The sequence below is a fragment of the Cheilinus undulatus genome, linkage group 23, assembly GCF_018320785.1.
Source record: "Cheilinus undulatus linkage group 23, ASM1832078v1, whole genome shotgun sequence".
Taxonomy (NCBI): Eukaryota; Metazoa; Chordata; class Actinopteri; order Labriformes; family Labridae; genus Cheilinus; species Cheilinus undulatus.
Genome location: NC_054887.1, coordinates 2,580,456 through 2,599,896, shown reverse-complemented (window position 1 = coordinate 2,599,896; position 19,441 = coordinate 2,580,456). Strand labels below are relative to the sequence as shown.

The following is a 19,441-nucleotide window of genomic DNA, read 5'->3' as shown; positions in this document are numbered from 1 at the left end:
CTGAAAAGCCTCAAATAGTGCAATGCCTTGGACAAGGAATGAAAACATTAGACATTTCAGGAAAACTTAAACCTGATCTTAACTTAAACCTACTGTGAAGACATTTGTGGCTGATTCAGAGCACAGACGGGTTCGTGCAGATAAAGTCATAATGAGGAAGGTTTCTGACAGAGAAATTCATCAGATTAAGAAACCAGATGATAAAATGTCATTACAAAGCAGCAAATAGGTATTAAAAGCTGCTGATGCCTCTGGAGTCCCACCAACCTCAAGGTGTAGGATCCTCCAGAGGCTTGCAGTCGTGTATAAACCTACTATTCAGCCCCCCCTAACCAATGCTCACAAGCAGAAACAGTTGCAGTGGGCCCAGAAATACATGAAGACTCATTTTCAAACAGTCTTGTTGACTGATGAGTGCCATGCAACCCTGGATGGTCCAGATGGAGGAGTAGTGGATGGTTGCTGGATGGCCACCATGTCCCAGTAAGGCTGTGACGTCAGCAAGGAGGGGGTGGAGTCATGTTTGGGCTGAAATCATGAGGAGAGAGCTGGTAGGCCCCTTTAGGGTCCCTGAAGGTGTGAAAATGACCTCGGCAAAGTATATAGAGTTTCTGGCTGACCACTTTCTTCCATGGTACAGAAAGAAGAACAGTGACTTCTGTAGCAAAATGATCTTCATGCATGACAATGAACCATCTCATGCTGCAAAGAATCCCTCTGTGTCATTAGCTGCTATGGGCATAAAAGGAGAGAAACTCATGGTGTGGCCCCCATCCTCCCCTGACCTCAACCCTACTGAGAACCTTTGGAGCATCCTCAAACTAAAGATCTATGAGGGTGGGAGGCAGTTCACATCAAAACAGCAGCTCTGGGAGGATATTCTGACATCCTGCAAAGAAATTCAAGCAGAAACTCTCCAAAAACTCACAAGTTCAATGGATGCAAGAATAGTGAAGGAGATATCAAAGAAGGGCTCCTATGTTAACATGGAACTTAGCCTGTTAAGATGTTTTTGATTGAAATAGCTTTGATTTCAGTAAATATGACCTCCTAATGCTGCAGATTCAACAAATGGCCATTTTCAGTTCTTTAGAAATTATAAAATGTTCTGAAATTCTGTTGTACATTATAATGATGTGGAACAGTGCATATTCAGTTTTTTTATTTTTAAAAAGAAAATAGTCATCATTTGGAGGTTTGGTCAGTTAAATTAGAAGTATGCCCTAACAGCTGATGACCTGAAAATTATACTGACTGTCGGATGAGTTGACTATTTTGGAAAATCAGAGAAAAATATCATTTGCATCACAATTTAAATGATGCATTTCAACAATGAACGACTGCACAGGCCTGTTGTTTTTTTAAATCAGTGGTAAGTTGTTATGACTCCTTATAATGACTTCTAACAGCTGTTATAATGTATTATGAATACATTTATAATTATTATAGATGTTCTTACAATGCATTATTATAGGTCCGTTCATAGAAAGTGTTATCATATTTTTTTTCTACATTTTAACCAAAATTCTAAAGGTAATTTATTTTCATAAGACATTTTCTGTTCATCTCCAGGGATGATAAAATAATTTACCCTTTGCCAAGTTAATTCAATACAGCATAAAAGTTATAATATTGGCTCTGCTGAAACAGGAAACATGGGTGCAGGTTGAGGAGAGGCAGTGGAAGATGCAAGGAGTTTTCCTTTTAGATATTTCCATCTTTATTTTTGGAGTAAAGTGACGTGCCAGACATCATTTTCACCCAATACCTAAATTTAATTCACTCATCCAGTTAAATCTTAGCAGGCCTGTTGTGTTTCTGTTTCCACAGATCTCCTTGTCTCTCCTCCAGCTCACGAAGTATGCTCACCTCTCTTCTCAATGAAAAGCACCTCTCTGGAATTCACTGAAAGAAGGACAATTCGAGCAGCCATGCCAGCTTGCAGGCTGCTGGCAAACCCCTTAATGAACCCATTACAGCCAACACTCATTTCCCTGACTGAATTCAAAGAAAGCCCACTTTCCTGGAGAGCCTAATCCACCCTCTCTCTCAGCACTCATTTAGATCAAGTTTATTTTCTCTTCTTGGCCCAGAGTTAGTCCAATCCACTTTAAACAAGACTGATGCCTGAACCTGATGTGACCTGAAAACACCCAGTGGCTTTAAATCAGACTGATATTACCTGAAGGGCTTTGGCTCACATTTTGGCAGAAAATATACACCAAAAATCTGCTTTCAGTCATTAGCAACAGAAAATAATGTGTTTTAATGGATGTAGCTGGTGCAGAAAGCTCCATCTACTGTCATTGTATTCAGCTGTAGCATGCCAAGTTTGGAAAGGTGTCCTAATCAACTATACTTAACCACGTGGCATTCAGATAGAAATAGAAACACCTCTTATAATGGTACACCTGAGTGATAATTTGTGACCAGTTTCCTTTTTCCATGTTTCTCATATGCAAATTAGTCTACATTTTCCCCTTCTTCCCTCTTCTGAAAGAGTCTCAGACAATCTAACCTTTTTGTTATCGATTTGAGTAGAGTGCCTCTTAACATGATCCCATTACAAAGGCAAGAAACCAAATGCTTTGAAATGGGTTGGAGGGCGTGCATATAGCTGCTGTTTAGGACAGACCATGCATTTAGATCATCAGCTCCACTTATAACCTCAAAAGGACCTTATCTTAGTGTTTGTTTACTGCAGTGTTACTCAACCGAAGAGCCAAATTGTTGAAAAATGCATTTGCAAGAGCCACAATCTAAGCGGTGGCAAAAATGTTCGAACAGTGGCATCACTGGCAGAAAAGCAGCAAAAATGGACAGAAAGTGGCCAAAATGGATGGGAAGGGAGTAAAAACTAAGTTAAAGGTGGCAAAAATGGTTAGACAGTGGCAAACACTGGGGAAAAAAATGAGCAAAAATGGGCAAAAAGTGACAAAAATGGATGAGAAGAGACTTAGAAATAAGATAAATGTGGCAAAAATAGTCCAAAAGTGAAAAAAAGGCAAGAATGAGTGCAAAGTAACAAAAATGGGCAAAAATCAGACAAAAAGGTGGGAAAAATGGGAAAAAAACTTGGCATTTAATTTCAAAAGGCAGTTTAAATGTGCGAAAAGTGACAAAAACAGGCAAAAAATTGCCAAAAGCAGGATAAAAGTGTCAAGAATGGGTGAAAATTTACAGAAAGAAGTGGCTAAAATGGACAACTAGGGGCAAACTCAGGGAGAAAATTGACAAAGTGGCAAAAATGGTCCAAAAGTGGCAAAAAAAAGAGTTACAGGTTGCAAAAATGGGGTAAAAGTGAGAAACACTGAGAGAAAAGTGGCAAAATGGGAAGGAAAAAGCAGCAAAAAAGGTGGAAAGTGGCAAAGATGGTCCGGTTGTGGCAAAAAGTGGAAAAAAAGTGGCATTTGAATCACAAAAGGTGGCTTAAATGGGGGAGAGTTGGCAAAAATGTGGACAAAAAAGGCAAAATGGGTGAAAAGAGGAAGAATAGGCAAAAAAAAAATTTGCAAAAAGCAGGATTAAAGAGTCAAAAAATGGTACACTGACAAAAAGAAGTGGTGAAAAAATTGGGAGAGAAAGTGGCAAAAATGGCAGAAATGGCAAAAATAAATAAATAAATAAAAAAACAACAACAACAAAAGAAGAAATGAGCTACAGGTGGGGGGAAAAAAAAGGTTCAAAAGAGGTAAAAACGTAAGTAGCATTTAATTGCAAAAGGCAGCTTAAATGGATGAGAAGTGGCAATGAAGGAAAAAAAGTGGACCAAAAAAAATGCAAAAAAAGCAGGATAAAAGTGTCCAGAATGGGCTAAAAGCAGTAAAAATTAAAAAGGAGTAGCAAAAATTGCAAATAAGGGCAATGGAAATATACAGACAAAAAATAAAGGTTGACATTAAGTTAGAGAATTAAAGCCTACTGTGTCAGTGTGGGATAGGAAACTGAGCTGTTATGTCCGTCTGATTTGGTCCAAGTTTAGCCCAATAATAGTCGTTTAAAATATGACCATATTACAGAAATGTCTTTACAGAGACGTCTTTTCAATGACCTGAAAATTACATCTTTTAACCTTTGACTTTTCGATTAAATTAAGATTTTGTTTAGACAGAGTGGAGACATTTTTTTAACATCTTTTCAACTGTTCTTTTAGCTGTGTGGGTTAGTAGTCAGTTATTTCTGTTTATTAGATTATAAAGAGAATTAAAGTCAGACTGCAGCAGTCTGTCAGGAAGAAACACGTTTTAAATTATGGCGGGGTCAATAAAGTTTCTATCAGTCTGATGTTAATGAGCGTCAGGTTTGATTATAGTCTTCACACTGAATTATAAGTATAATAATAAATGATTTTATAATATAGCATTTGCTGGTAGAAAGAGTCAGCATGTTTTTTGATATACTGCAGGTTTCTCTTCATGCAGGTGTTTTCTGATCCCACACTGAGACCAAACACTGTCAATGTGGAGATTTTGTTAGAATAAAAACAGTACAAATTATGCAGACACAGCTGTTTATGCCTCCTGACAGCTGGTTGATGATCAGCTGATTAATGATCAGCTGATTAATGATCAGTCGGCACCTTCATCATAAACTGACGTCGCTTCACGTGACGCTGCAGAGGGAAGGACGTCCCATGGGCCGTTAAACATCAGTCTTTTGGCTTCAGTCCTCCCGTGGATTCCTCAGTCTCTCCATGAGTCTCTGGTGGGCGGGACTAAGACTGCAGCCATACATTGGTCAACCTTAGACGCAGCCTCAGTCTACCAAAGGGCACAACAGCGTAGAGGAATCCAGCTTAGCTTAGGTCTTTAGCATTCTCTTTAAAGTAGAAAGGGACTCTGCTGATCGAATGCAGTTGGGCAATTTGTCCCACTATCGAGGGTCAACTGAGTAGAAGAGCCAATGTGCTGCATTCTGGATCATCTGCAGAGGCCTAAATGTGCATGCAGGGAGGCCTGCAAGTCATGAGTTGTGATTACAAGGTACCAGGAGCTGATCCTCTTCATGTATGGATGGTAAACTGGGAAGAAAAAGCAATCAAGGCCACATGAAACTTGAAGGTAAGCTGGTCATCAGTCACCCAGATCCCAGACAAAGTGGGCATGAGTTTATTCGATCCAAGCTGGATATTGATTCGTGGATGAATGATGGGACTGGTGTTAATTTACTGTGAGCATGCAGACATTGCATGTCTGCCCATGGACGTAGCACAGGCGGGAAAAAGGGTACTGATCACCCTGGGCCCACAGTACAGACGGGCCCTTGAGAAACCTGCAATGAAAAGTGTTTTTATGTATTTTTCAAATAGAGTGAAATAAAATACTGGTGGGCCTTGCTCCTCCCTTAACAATGTCCAAATGGTGTCGTCCAGCGCTGCAAGTAAATTTAATTTAACAGTAGTAAAAATATTGCTCATAAATCAGGCAATTATGCTTGAAAAATAGCTTAAAATGCATAGACATTTGTAAAAATGGTCCAACTTTTGTTGCTTGATTAGCCACTAAGGGGGACCCTGTGTAATATTCTCTCCCCAGGTACGCCCCCATGCCTGCCTGTGACAGTGACGTCTGTTACAGACTCCCCACTCTGACTAAAGCTTAAAACAGGTACTTCCATCAGAGGTTACCCAGATGGATAAGCAAGCTGTAAACTGTAATATGTATTTAGTAAAGTGTTCCTATGAGTTTTCTGTGAGGACCACAGTGCTTTGCAGAGATAATAGATACAAACAGAGTCACGTTTTGTCTCCATGCTGTCAAAGCTCTGTCATTCTTCCAACGTTTTACCTCAATAAAACTCCCTATGTGACTGGATTCAGTGTATAGTGGAAGCGTGCCGGGAGCTTTTCAAAATAAAAGTATTATGTACAAATGAACGGAGTTTCTCCAAAGAAATGCTACAGTAGACTTTAACTTTAAAAGGCGCAAACGGGAAGTCCCTTCATACTGTGTTTATCTTTACCTGAACCGTGTGGAAACAGAAAGCCTCATAAAAAAAGAGAAGAACGGGGAACAACTTTGTTAAACAAACAAATTTTAGCTGGTGGCCTTCATCTGGTTCCTCAAGAAACAGATTTCAAACATTTTCTACCCATGTAGACGTACAGATTTGCTACAACAAGGTAAATATGGCTCTGTATTTATCATTTTCCTGTCTAGATGGACAGATAATCGCTTGTGGTGCAAATAAAAAATAGAAGAGACCCCAAATTTTAAAATTCTGTGTGTGTAAGACGTGCTGCGTTTCTGAGATGCAGCCCTAACACTGGCTGCCAGTCTGTAACAGGTTACTGCATAGGAACGGTGAGGATCACCACAGAACTGTGACGTCACGGCGCCAGAGCGTCCAAAGCCCAAAACATGGCAGCCTCCTGGTAAATTTTAAACTCAAATGACTCAAAATGCAGATATCTTGTGAGTTTTTTAGTTCAATATGTATATTAGAGATACAAATATATATCCAACAAGTTGAACTGATGTGATCATGCAGGGTTCCTTTTAAACCCTGTGTGCAGCCCAGATTTCAAGGACATATTTGAAACTGCAGTGTTTAACAAATTTATTACACCACCACCCAAAGTAAGGTTTATGCCACAGCTGCTCTAAATTAACAGCATTGGTAATTACCAAAATCATTTTTATGTTTCTGCAATGGTTAATACACCAATATGTAGAAGCTCTTTAACCCAAATGATATTTTTAATGATAAAAAATAATTAATATTGTTATCCATGAATTTTTAAATTTACTAATTTACAAACAAACTGAAAAAATAGTAAAGCACATTATTATTTCTTGATTAATGTCTCAAATTATAGTTATTTACTGTCATTCCTGAAGAGAAAAATTAGTTTTAGTGGTTGAATGTTATGCTTGATTCATTTCTGACTTCTCAGAGAAGCCCAGTGAGCCGGCTCAAATTTGGGTGAATTCAGTTTGAAATTCCTCATTCCTGTTCAAAATGGTAAAACGTGGAGAGCTGACTGAAAATGAAAGAGTCCGCATTAAAGCACTTCATGATGCTGGATGGTCTCTGAGACAAATATGACAGCTGGTCTAATAAAGTTGTTAAGCACTGTATATCTTCCAAAGGCTGAATCCCAATTCTCCCCTTAACCCTCAAGCTCAACCCTCAGTCTTAACTCGCCCCTCAAAACCAAGTGTGAGGGCCATCTCGAGACTCAGAAATGGGACACCCCTTAATAGCAGTTACCATTTAAGACTGCAGAGGGCAGTAATGTGCCAAAACTGTGTAGTCTGTCAATTCAGAGGAAGAAGAAGAACGAGTACATGTTAATATTCAACCAAATAACATGTATAAACCCACAACCACAGACATGTTCAGCTGAAAGTCACCGTATAACACGGCCATTAGCTAACGCCAAACACCAGTTGTAACTCGTAGGCTTGGCGGCGACGGCACAGTTACCAGCTTAGGATTGTAAAAATAAAAGTAAATGTTACACTACACAAAGGCAAATAATCCAGAAAACATCATGAAACTAAGATATTGGAGTGGTTTTCATCATTTTTAGATCTCCATTAACAAAGAAATACATTTGTAGCTCGATTTCTTCCCCGCATTTGCAGCCATCTTTCTTTGAGTGATAGCCCTCAATACCAAGGGAGCTCCAGGAACATCTCAAAAGTGAAGGAGAAAAGCCCTCAAACTCGCCCCTCAATCAATTCTCAGGAGAATTGGGACAGCCCTCGCAATTTGCGGGAACGCGCATTTTGAGACTGAGGGTTCAGATTGAGGGTTAAGGGGAGAATTGGGATTCAGCCATAATGTTCAGTGCTCAGCTCACATCCTGCATCAGTCAGATGCTGTCAACATCAGCACTGTACGTCAATCAGTCCACTTCATTGCACACATTAAGAGCTATTAAGATAGATCTGAAGGCATTTACATCAATCTTTTTTTTGTTTTGTAAGCCGGCCAGTCATTGTGTATAGTTAATTTAGGTGGTCCCAATCAAAAAAAATGCAGCTTTAGGTTGACAAGTAGAAAACGTGAAAGAGCTTGGTTAACAGCCATATGGCATCATGATGATCACAGATGTTTCAGACTGTCTGTTAAGTTGGTAACAAGGGGTCCAAATGGTTAGAATATGGTGCTACAAACTCCAGGTTGAGCAGTTTTATAACTCTAGGTACTCCTACTAAAAATAAACAGCTGGCTAACTAAAATTGTTTCCGAGAATTCACAGGATTCTGCCCCACAGCCATTTTCAGCAAAAGGTTTCTTAGACAGGAAAGTAGGCCTTGTTCCTATAATTACTCACATTTCCAGGAGCAGGAGCTGTTAAAGTGGTATTATTAGAATATATTTACACTGATTTTCCTTTCTTTTTTTACTTAGAGGCTTTTAGTAAAATGTCATGGAGAACGTAGACATTACTGAAATGTCAGATCTCTGTTTATGTGAATGACATGCTGCCTGCTCTGTGAAAGGAAACGTTTTTCTGTGTTTTCCTGCAAGTCAGTGGGCCGGTGTAAATCACCTGTTTCATCACAACATAATATCGATCACGATATTTGGACGACGATATGATATTTTCTGATAACTCTAAATCCATCATGATAGGATTTTGATGATTCATTATAAGAGCCAACAATCAAAATCATTTCATCTACTAATGTCCTGTACAGAAAAAAACAAAAGTTTTGGCAGCTTGATTTCTGAGAAGTTCCTGTATTAAAAAAGAACTTTTTACAAAGACAACATAGACCTCTGTTTCACTAAAGTCCCATTTTTAAAGGTTGCAAATGTTTCTAATAACTTAAAGGTCAGCCCTGCTCAGAACGAGCTGTCTCTGTGACTGTAGCTTTAAATGTTAATGAGCTGTCTGACCCCGCCCCTCTAACGAAATGGATGTGGCCCCCCCCGGTCCACAGCTGAGAGGAAGATCAGGAGAGAAGGGCAGAACTTTCTTCCAAGCAGGGAGGGCCAACCAAACCTGGAGGCGGGGCTAACTCCCTACATGACATCATGAGGGGAAAATCTGAGAACAGCTTGTTTCAGCACACGTTTTCTGAAAGGTGGAAAAAGATAGGGAGGAGGGAATGTTTATTTCTGATTCTTGGGGGGATGGTGGACAGGCCAGAGGCACATATTTCTGCTAGAAATAAGCTGGACTGCTGTCTGAGTTTTTGCAGGTGTAGCTATTTGTTGTTTAAGTGAGTGCTTCTCCTTATCATCACATTAATGAAGTCAAAGAATAGCAGATCAGTGATGGTCTCCACTCGACTTGATGGAAAATCCAGAGTCCAGCCGGTCTGAGACAGAGACAGGACCAAGTGAAAATGCTCTCAAGTCCGAGACAAGACCAAGACATTCAAAATGTGGTCTTGAGACCAGTCTCAAGACCAAGACCGCTCTTGAGTACTAAAACACTATTCAAGAGTTGCAGTGTGACCGACTGCACACCAAACTATGCATTAAAAACATCTGAAAAAAAATATACAGTCAAGCACAAGCTTCATGTTCTAATGTTGGCCATTTTTCATTTACTGTATGTTGTAGAGCAGTGGTTCTCAAATGGTGTGGCAGGGCACACTAGTGTGACTAAAGACAAGTTTAGGTGTGCCGTGGGGATTTGTACAATACGTTATTATTACAACTTTATGGCAAGAACTGTAACCAGGCCTGCCCACAGATCAGGATGGACCCCTGAAGATCCCCAGAGAATGGGACCTCCCCAGTTGGGATTTATTGATGATATCAGTGCATGTGTGTTGGATCAGCAGCATTGGTGCTAGCATCCTGGCTAACAGTTACCTCATTAAGAGCTGAAAAGCATGCAAGCCATTATTGGGTTGAAATTGGTGATGAAATTATTAATTCATGCCACTTTTAACTAAGTTAACAAATTTTTCTACCCGTTTTTGCCACTTCTTTTCACAAACCACTTTGCTGCTTTTCTGTGGGGGTTTTTGTTGTTGTTTTTTTTGTTGTTGTTGTTTTTTTTTAGCATTTTTGCCACTTATTTGGAACTTTTTGCCACATTTAACCCATCTTTGCTACCTTTTTGCCACTTTCACACACTTTTGCTATTGTCTGGCCATTTTTGCCATTCATCCCCATCACTTTTAACCCCTTTTTACCACCTTTTAGCAACTTTAAACCTTTTTGCCACTTTCCTGCCACCTGCGATTTATTTTGCCACCTTTCTGACACTTCAACCCATTTATGCCATCTTTTTGCCAATTTTTTTCCCCACATTTGCCTTTATTTGACAACTTTTTTGCCCAATATGCCCTTTTTATATCTCTTTAAACCCATTTTTACCACCTTTTTACACACTAAACCCTTCTTTTAGGCCACGTGAAACCCATTTTCACCACAATTCTGACACTTTCGACAAGTTTGCCAAGTGCCATTCTCAACCCATTGTTTTGCAAGTTTTTTACCAATTTTTGCCCATTTCTGACTTTGTTTTGCCACTTTTTGCCCAATTTGCCATGTTTTTTCATCACTATGAACTCATTTTTGCCACCTTTTGCCCACTTTTGCATGATCCCCCAGTTGGCTGGGCTCCAGAAAGCTCTTTATCTCCCATTTTAAACCACCTTGACTGTAACATTATTTAAAAAGTCTATTTTGTATTGATTTAAATATGGTGCCTTGGGTGAAAACAATTTGAAAAACACTGTTTTAGAGTTTGCTGCGGGCCAATTATAAATGGGTTAAGGGCCGCATTTGGCCCCCCGGCCATAGTTTGGACACCCCTGCATTAGTAGAAATAGAAATAGAAATAGAAATAATAAGCCATAGGCGAAGTAGGAATTTTGCACTTTAGATGAAGCATTATCAGCTCTAGTGAATATGTCTGCTTAAGTTTTCACTTCCCAGGATGACTCTGTGTCTAATTGCCTCACTTGAGAGTTACCATAAATTTTGCATGCAGCGGTGCTACATCTAAAATTTCTTTCATTTTCTGTCATCCTATAGAGTCTACAGCCAGTACAATGTTTTAAATGAATGTTTAACCAAGAGAAGTCACTGGTTTCACAGGAACTTTTGCTCCAAAGTTTGAAGATGCTGTATGTAATTTATGAAATACACAACGTCCTCATTAAACTCTAAAGTACTTCTAGAGATGTCCAACATTAACTCATCTCACAGGTAAACTAGAGGAAAATCAGCCAGATCTGTCCTCTTTGTCAGGAGCCTTACAAAATTTTATCACCCCGCTGATTTAATTCCAGTAATTCCCTGATTTTCCCCCCGGATTTGTACTTCTCTGGTTATTGGGCCGGTCTTGCAGTTTTCCATGCAGTAATTCAGTGAGACCATGCAGTCGCCGGTGCAGAGACCCCAGCACTCCTTATCAAGACTTCTTCTGCCTGGACAGTATGTGTGCACATATGAGACCAGTTGCAAAACCCAGTGGTTCAGAAAATGATACAGTCTGACCTTAGTCTCCACTAACAGCGTGCAGGGGCTGCATGCCCTATAAAGCACACAATAAGCCCAGAGGCTGGCAGGTAAACAGACGCACTGAGAAAGGTCATCCCATACAGCTCCCTAACAAGATTAAAAATGATTCATGAGGCCTCAGTGATGCTTTTCACCCACCTAGAGGGAACACTTCCTGACTTTTAGAGAGGAGGAGAGAAAGAGATTCAAGTGTTGTGACTGTTCCAACACTGGGCCATTAGAAAGGTTAAATAGTGGCTTGATTCCTTGGCCTCATAGTCAAGAGTACTCACCATGCATGGCAGATTTAAACTAGATGGAAGCAGCTCCTTACTACTTTGAAATCTGTCTGTATTCAGTCTTAGAGTTCAGATGAGGTTGGTTTGTGCCTGTTGGGCGGCATTCAGTGTCCATGTACATAAGCCAGTGAAAATATTGTCCTTCCTTTCTCGCTATCTAAATTTATCTGCAGTATTTTACTGTGCACAATCGATGTTTGCATCTGCTTGTGGGTATAAAACTGTGGGCACTTCTATTATTTGAGTGGGCCCAGGCTGCATTGGGCTGGAACCAACCCCACCAAGCCATGGTCATACCACCCTCTTCAGCTGCTTCAGGACAGTTTTCTTCTTCAGCTGCTCAGAAAAATGCTGAAAAGTTCTCCAAAACTTTGAGACAGTCCTGTCTGTTAACAATATTAATCCAGTGTGGAATTGGCAAAATTGAAGTTAATTAGCGAACTTTATGAGCTGAAGACATATATGATGCATTCAGGTAACCTCAGTAAATTAGACTACTGTATTCTATATGTTATGATGTGTTCAAATGTCACACAAAAATAAGAAAAATTTAGATTTTGACAAGAAACTTCAATAAATACAGTGTGAATCAGTGTTTATATATGAAGGGTTTTACAATAGATGTGACAGACTGAATCATAGCTTTTTAATTCAACCTCTACTCAGCTAAGAACACTTGTAGTCTAAATATTTGTCCTTATTTTGTCTTTCCACCAAATTATACAAAATATTGACAGTGGAATCCATAAAGACTCAGATCAGCACTTTAATGTGCTGTAAATAGAATTAAAAGAATTAAGATAAAACACTTGACAATAATAACCTTTAAAAATCTAAAAAATGGACTTAAACTATTAAAAATGCTGTGTAGTGATGTAAATAACTGATGTGACAGAATTCTCAGACTATATAATCATGCCATCTAAAAATAAAACCAGTGCCTCCCTAAGCCACACTAAGAAATGTACATTAGCTTCATAAAACTTTAAATTCCTCTGGACAAAGATCTTCGCCATAAACAGATGTAAAACACCAAAATGTTTAACCAGGCTATAATAATGTTTTCTGTCTTTCACAACTTCTAATAGGGGCTTGACTTACACTATATGGCCAAAAGTATTCAAGGAGGATTCAAGACCATAATTACCTCAAAAATGATCCACCGGCGGGAAGGGAAAGTTGGTGGTCTCGTCAAGAAACCGTGGGCCACTCTGCTCAGTTAGTTGAACATAATTGTCCAACTCCCAAAACACCCCAGCAATCTCCAAGGACACTGTACATCCAGAGGACCCTGCACAGCTTTGCGTTGTCCAAGCACTGCTTTCGAAACTGTATGTTTCTGCACCTCAACCATGGCCCGGTTAGCTCAGTCGGTAGAGCATGAGACTCTTAATCTCAGGGTCGTGGGTTCAAGCCCCACATTGGGCGTTGTGTTTATGCTTTGGCATCCACAATGACTGGAGGCCTCCACATGAAACGTTTCCATATGTGCTGTGCAACCATCCCTGCCCCCATTGTGATGCAACATAGTGACGACGAACGAACAAACACGTTGTGAACTAGCAGTCCTGTTGCTGTTGAGGATCCAAGACCATAATTAACTCAAAAATGATCCACCAGCCATGTGCTGGGAAAATTTGATGGTTTCGTCAAGAAACCATAGGCCACTCTGCTCAGGTAATTGAACATAAATTGTCCAACTCCCAAAACACTCCACTAATTTCCTTGAAAACTGTTGATTCAGAATAGAGCGATTGCACTCCAGCAATCTCCAATGACACTGTACATCCAGAGCACCCTGCACAACTTTGCTTGTCTTAGCACTGTTTTCCAAATCAGATGTTTCTCCGCTTCAAACCATGGCTCAGTTAGCTCAGTCGGTAGAACATGAGACTCTTAATCTCAGGGTCATGTGTTTAATCTATATTGAGTGTTATGTTTATGCTTTGGCATTCACAATGACTGGAGGCCTTTACATGAAGCATGTACATACACTTTATTGCCAAATCTATTCTCTCAGCTGCCTTGACTCATATATGAACTTCAGTGACAGCACATTCTTAATCCATAGGGTTTAATATGACGTCGGTCCACCCTTTGCAGCTATAACAGCTTCAACTCTTCTGGGAAGGCTTTTCACAAGGTTTAGGAGTGTGTTTATGGGAATTTTTGACCATTCCTCCAGAAGTGCATTTGTGAGGTCAAACACTAATGTTGGATGAGAAGGCCTGGCTCTCAGTCTCCACTCTGATTCATCCCAAAGGTGTTCTATGGGGTTGAGGTCAGGACTCTGTGCAGGCCAGTCAAGTTGATCCACACCAAACTCTCTCCTCCATGTCTTTATGGACCTTGCTTTGTGCACTGGTGCACAGTCATGTTGGAACAGGAAGGGGCCATCCCCAAACTGTTGGGATCATGGAATTGTCCAAAATCTCTTGGTACACTGAAGCATTCAGAGTTCCTTTCACTGGAACTAAGGGGCCAAGCTCCTGAAAAACAAGCCAACACCATAATCCCCCCTCCACCAAACTTTGCACTTGGCACAAAGCAGTCAGACAAGTATCGATCTCCTGGCAACCTCCAAACCCAGACTCATCCATCAGATTGCCAGATGGAGAAGCACAATTGGTCACTCCAGAGAACGCTTCCAAAATGAAAGGAAGAACATCATCCAACTCCCAAAACACTCCCCAGCAATCTGCCAGAAAAACTCTTGATACTAAATAGAAGAAATGCATTCCAGCAATCTCAAAGGATACTGTAATTCCAAAGCTCCCTGCACAGCTTTGCATTGTATAATCAGTAATTTTGAAATTAGATGCTGTCCACCGATAGTCTGGTTAGCTCAGTCGGTAGAGCATGAGACTCTTAATCTCAGGGTCGTGGGTTTGAGCCCCACATTGGGCGTTGTGTTTATGCTTTGGCATTCACAATGTCTGCAGGCCTCCACATGAAGCATGTACATATTGTATGTGCAAACAACCCTGCCCCCATCGTGATGCAAAATAGTTACAACAACCTCACACATTGTGATCCATCAGTCCTGCCCAAGTGTGTGAACTGGCAGTCCTGTTGCTGTTGAGGATCCAAGACCATAATGAACACAAAAATGATTCACCAGCCAAGTGCTGGGAAAGTTCGATGGTCTCACCAAGAAACCTTAGCCCACTCTGCTCAGTTAGTTGAACATAATTGTCCAACTCCCATAACACCCCAGCAATCTCCAAGGACATTGTATATCCATAGAACCCTGCACAGCTTTGTGTGGTCTAAGCACTGCTTTCGAAATCGTATGTTTCTGCAACTCAACCATGGCCCGGTTAGCCCAGTCGGTAGAGCATGAGACTCTTAATCTCAGGGTCGTGGGTTCGAGCCCCACATTGGGCGTTGTGTTCATGCTTTGGCATTCACAATGATTGGAGGGTCTCTGCATGAAATGTTTCCATATGTGCTGTGCAACTAACCCCATTGTGATGCAGTGTAGTGACAAAGAACGAATGAACACATTGTGAACCAGCAGTCCTCAGCCTCATTCCCCATACCTGGCTAACTCAGTTAGCTGCATAATTTCAGGATAACCTGATGTCATCTCAGGCTTGTTCCGTGCCTTGAAGCAGGCTAAGCTAAATCACTATAGCAACATAAACCTGCTCCAGGGCAGGTTTATTTCAAGAAGCCATATCTTAAGACACACACCCCAAAAGAAAAAAGGAGGAAGCTCCCTTCCTGAGAGACCAAGTCAACAGGAGCAATAATAATCCGTGCTGCATTTCACAGGGAAAGACTGATCCGAGATCACCAAGTTCCTTTATCATTTTCTACTGATTTTTTGTACGAGTGTTACTGTTTCGGTCGCCAAGACATTATTTATTCGCAACAGCTGATAGGGCCATACATCGCCAATACTACCCAGCGCTAACCTGACACGGCAGATGGATTTGTTTCACACATCAGTGAAAAACAAGGAAATGGGCGTATCCATCTGCTTTGCAAGGTTAACCCAGCACAGCCATGCACTTACTGTCACTCAAACTTTGTGTAGGATTGCGGTTTTTGAGGGTGCAAGGAACATTTCTAATTTAACACCATGGATCAAATGATATTCCCTTACCACACTGAATATTGTTCTTGTATTTTATTTTAACTTGTTCCCAAGTTTGCTTGACATTTGGGTTTGTTCTATATGAAGCGATAAGAGGAGAAAAAGTGCACAATATAAAAATATGAAAACAGATAGCTGGGCCTATAGACTATATAAAACATATCGTCTCAAATTAGTAAGCTTACTAACAGCTACCTTTAGAAAATACACAAGGTTCATTATGATAGAAAGTAATTAATCTAGGTCATTAGGCTACGAGGTTATGGCAAACACACATTTAAATTAATAGCCTAGGCTATAGCCTTATACAGCAATGCATAACTAGGCCTACGTATTCCTTACTTGCACATTTAACTTTGTGTACAATCCTTTGCCAAACTGCATGTCTCGCCGTCGCTGCAGCCGAGGTGTTGGATTTCACAGTTACAATGTTTTTGTAATTTTCAAACTCCTCCATGATTGTTTGCTGCTCTGTTTGTGTGAAAAATGTTGCGCTTTCCTTATTATTCACCATGAATTATGACAGACAATCGTGATCTCTGTTATCTACACTGCTCCCTTTTTATGTAGAACAGGCACACGCAAGTATCCTGATCACTCATGTCTGGTTCCAATTAACGTCACTGATTTAGCGCGATTCAGCCATGGAGGAGCGGACTTAGCCAGCCTTCAATCATCACGTTAATTGAATCAGGCTAAAAGGACATTAGCTCTGATTAATTGAACCACGTCGAGGAAAGGGGCCCTGTTGTTGTTGAGGATCCAAGACCATAATTAACACAACAATAATTCGACAGCGGGAAGGGAAATTTGGTGGTCTCGTCAAGAAACCATGGGCCACTCTGCTCAGTTAGTTGAACATAATTGTCCAACTCCCAAAACACGCCAGCAGTCTCCAAGGACACTGTATATCCAGAGGACCCTGCAAAGATTTGCGTTGTCTAAGCACTGTTTTCGAAATCGTATGTTTCTGCACCTCAGCCACAGCCCGGTTAGCTCAGTCGGTAGAGCATGAGACTCTTAATCTCAGGGTCGTGGGTTCGAGCCCCACATTGGGCGTTGTGTTTATGCTTTGGCATCCACAATGACTGGACGTCTCCACATGAAACGTTTCCATATGTGCTGTGCAACCATTCCTGCCCCCATCGTGATGCAACATAGTGACGACGAACGAACAAACACGTTGTGAACTAGCAGTCCTGTTGCTGTTGAGGAGCCAAGACCATAATGAACACAAAAATGATCCACCAGCCAAGTGCTGGGAAAATTTGATGGTTTCGTCAAGAAACCAGAGGCCACTCTGCTCAGGTAATTGAACATAAATTGTCCAACTCCCAAAACACTCCACTAATTTCCTTGAAAACTGTTGATTCAGAATAGAGCGATTGCACTCCAGCAATCTCCAATGACACTGTACATCCAGAGCACCCTGCACAACTTTGCTTGTCTTAGCACTGTTTTCCAAATCAGATGTTTCTCCGCTTCAAACCATGGCCCAGTTAGCTCAGTCGGTAGAACATGAAACTCTTAATCTCAGGGTCGTGTGTTTAATCTATATTGAGTGTTATGTTTATGCTTTGGCATTCACAATGACTGGAGGCCTTTACATGAAGCATGTACATACACTTTATTGCCAAAACTATTCTCTCAGCTGCCTTGACTCGTATATGAACTTCAGTGACAGCACATTCTTAATCCATAGGGTTTAATATGACGTCGGTCCACCCTTTGCAGCTATAACAGCTTCAACTCTTCTGGGAAGGCTTTCCACAAGGTTTAGGAGTGTGTTTATGGGAATTTTTGACCATTCCTCCAGAAGTGCATTTGTGAGGTCAAACACTAATGTTGGATGAGAAGGCCTGGCTCTCAGTCTCCACTCTGATTCATCCCAAAGGTGTTCTATGGGGTTGAGGTCAGAACTCTGTGCAGGCCAGTCAAGTTGATCCACACCAAACTCTCTCCTCCATGTCTTTATGGACCTTGCTTTGTGCACTGGTGCACAGTCATGTTGGAACAGGAAGGGGCCATCCCCAAACTGTTGGGATCATGGAATTGTCCAAAATCTCTTGGTACGCTGAAGCATTCAGAGTTCCTTTCACTGGAACTAAGGGGCCAAGCTCCTGAAAAACAAGCCAACACCATAATCCCCCCTCCACCAAACTTTGCACTTGGCACAATGCAGTCAGACAAGTATCGATCTCCTGGCAACCTCCAAACCCAGACTCATCCATCAGATTGCCAGATGGAGAAGCACAATTGGTCACTCCAGAGAACGCTTCCAAAATGAAAGGAAGAACATCATCCAACTCCCAAAACACTCCCCAGCAATCTGCCAGAAAAACTCTTGATACTAAATAGAAGAAATGCACTCCAGCAATCTCAAAGGATACTGTAATTCCAAAGCTCCCTGCACAGCTTTGCATTGTATAATCAGTAATTTTGAAATTAGATGCTGTCCACCGATAGTCTGGTTAGCTCAGTCGGTAGAGCATGAGACTCTTAATCTCAGGGTCGTGGGTTTGAGCCCCACATTGGGCGTTGTGTTTATGCTTTGGCATTCACAATGTCTGCAGGCCTCCACATGAAGCATGTACATATTGTATGTGCAAACAACCCTGCCCCCATCATGATGCAAAATAGTTACAACAACCTCACACATTGTGATCCATCAGTCCTGCCCAAGTGTGTGAACTGGCAGTCCTGTTGCTGTTGAGGATCCAAGACCATAATTAACACAAAAATGATTCACCAGCGGGAAGGGAAAGTTGGTGGTCTCGTCAAGAAACCGTGGGCCACTCTGCTCAGTTAGTTGAACATAATTGTCCAACTCCCATAACACCCCAGCAATCTCCAAGGACACTGTATATCCAGAGGACCCTGCAAAGATTTGCGTTGTCTAAGCACTGCTTTCGAAATCGTATGTTTCTGCAACTCAACCATGGCCCGGTTAGCTCAGTCGGTAGAGCATGAGACTCTTAATCTCAGGGTCGTGGGTTCGAGCCCCACATTGGGCGTTGTGTTTATGCTTTGGCATTTACAGTGACTGGAGTCCTCCACATGAAGCATGTACATATGTGCTGTGCAACCATCCCTGCCCCCATCCTGATGCAAGATGGTGGAAAAGAGTCAACCAGCAGTCCTGTTGCCGGTGAGGACCCAAGACTATAATTAACTCAAAAATGATCCACCAACCAAATGCTGGAAATGTCTGATATTTTGAAACTGTTCTCACAAAGGTGGGAGCATGGAATTGTCCAAAACCTCTGCGCACTATGCGCCTCAGCATCCGCTGACCCCACTCCGTCATTTTGCATGGCCTACCACTTAGTGGCTGAGTTGCTGTTGTTCCCAGTCGCTTCCACTTTGTTATAATACCACTTACAGTTGACTGTGGAATATTTAGGAGCCAGGAAATTTCACCACTGGACTTGTTGCACAGGTGGCATCCTATCACAGTACCATGCTGGAATTCACTGAGCTCCTGAGAGCGAGACATTCTTTCACAGATGTTTGTAGAAACAGTCTGCATGCCTAGGTGTTTGGTTTTATACACCTGTGGACATGGAAGTGATTGGAACACCTGATTTACATTATTTGGATGGGTGAGTGAATACTTTTG

General features: G+C 41.2%; 6 non-coding genes across 6 annotated transcripts; all 6 read left to right on the top strand.

Moving 5' to 3' along the window:
- Positions 1–13,075: 13,075 nt before the first annotated feature.
- trnak-cuu lies at positions 13,076–13,148 on the top strand. The gene has a single exon. It is a non-coding gene; the product is annotated as a tRNA-Lys (tRNA).
- Positions 13,149–14,554: 1,406 nt separating this feature from the next.
- trnak-cuu lies at positions 14,555–14,627 on the top strand. The gene has a single exon. It is a non-coding gene; the product is annotated as a tRNA-Lys (tRNA).
- Positions 14,628–15,034: 407 nt separating this feature from the next.
- Positions 15,035–15,107, top strand: trnak-cuu. Its single transcript has one exon. It is a non-coding gene; the product is annotated as a tRNA-Lys (tRNA).
- Positions 15,108–16,808: 1,701 nt separating this feature from the next.
- trnak-cuu lies at positions 16,809–16,881 on the top strand. The gene has a single exon. It is a non-coding gene; the product is annotated as a tRNA-Lys (tRNA).
- A 1,406-nt stretch (positions 16,882–18,287) lies between these two features.
- On the top strand, positions 18,288–18,360 carry trnak-cuu. The gene has a single exon. It is a non-coding gene; the product is annotated as a tRNA-Lys (tRNA).
- Positions 18,361–18,763: 403 nt separating this feature from the next.
- trnak-cuu lies at positions 18,764–18,836 on the top strand. The gene has a single exon. It is a non-coding gene; the product is annotated as a tRNA-Lys (tRNA).
- Positions 18,837–19,441: the final 605 nt, after the last annotated feature.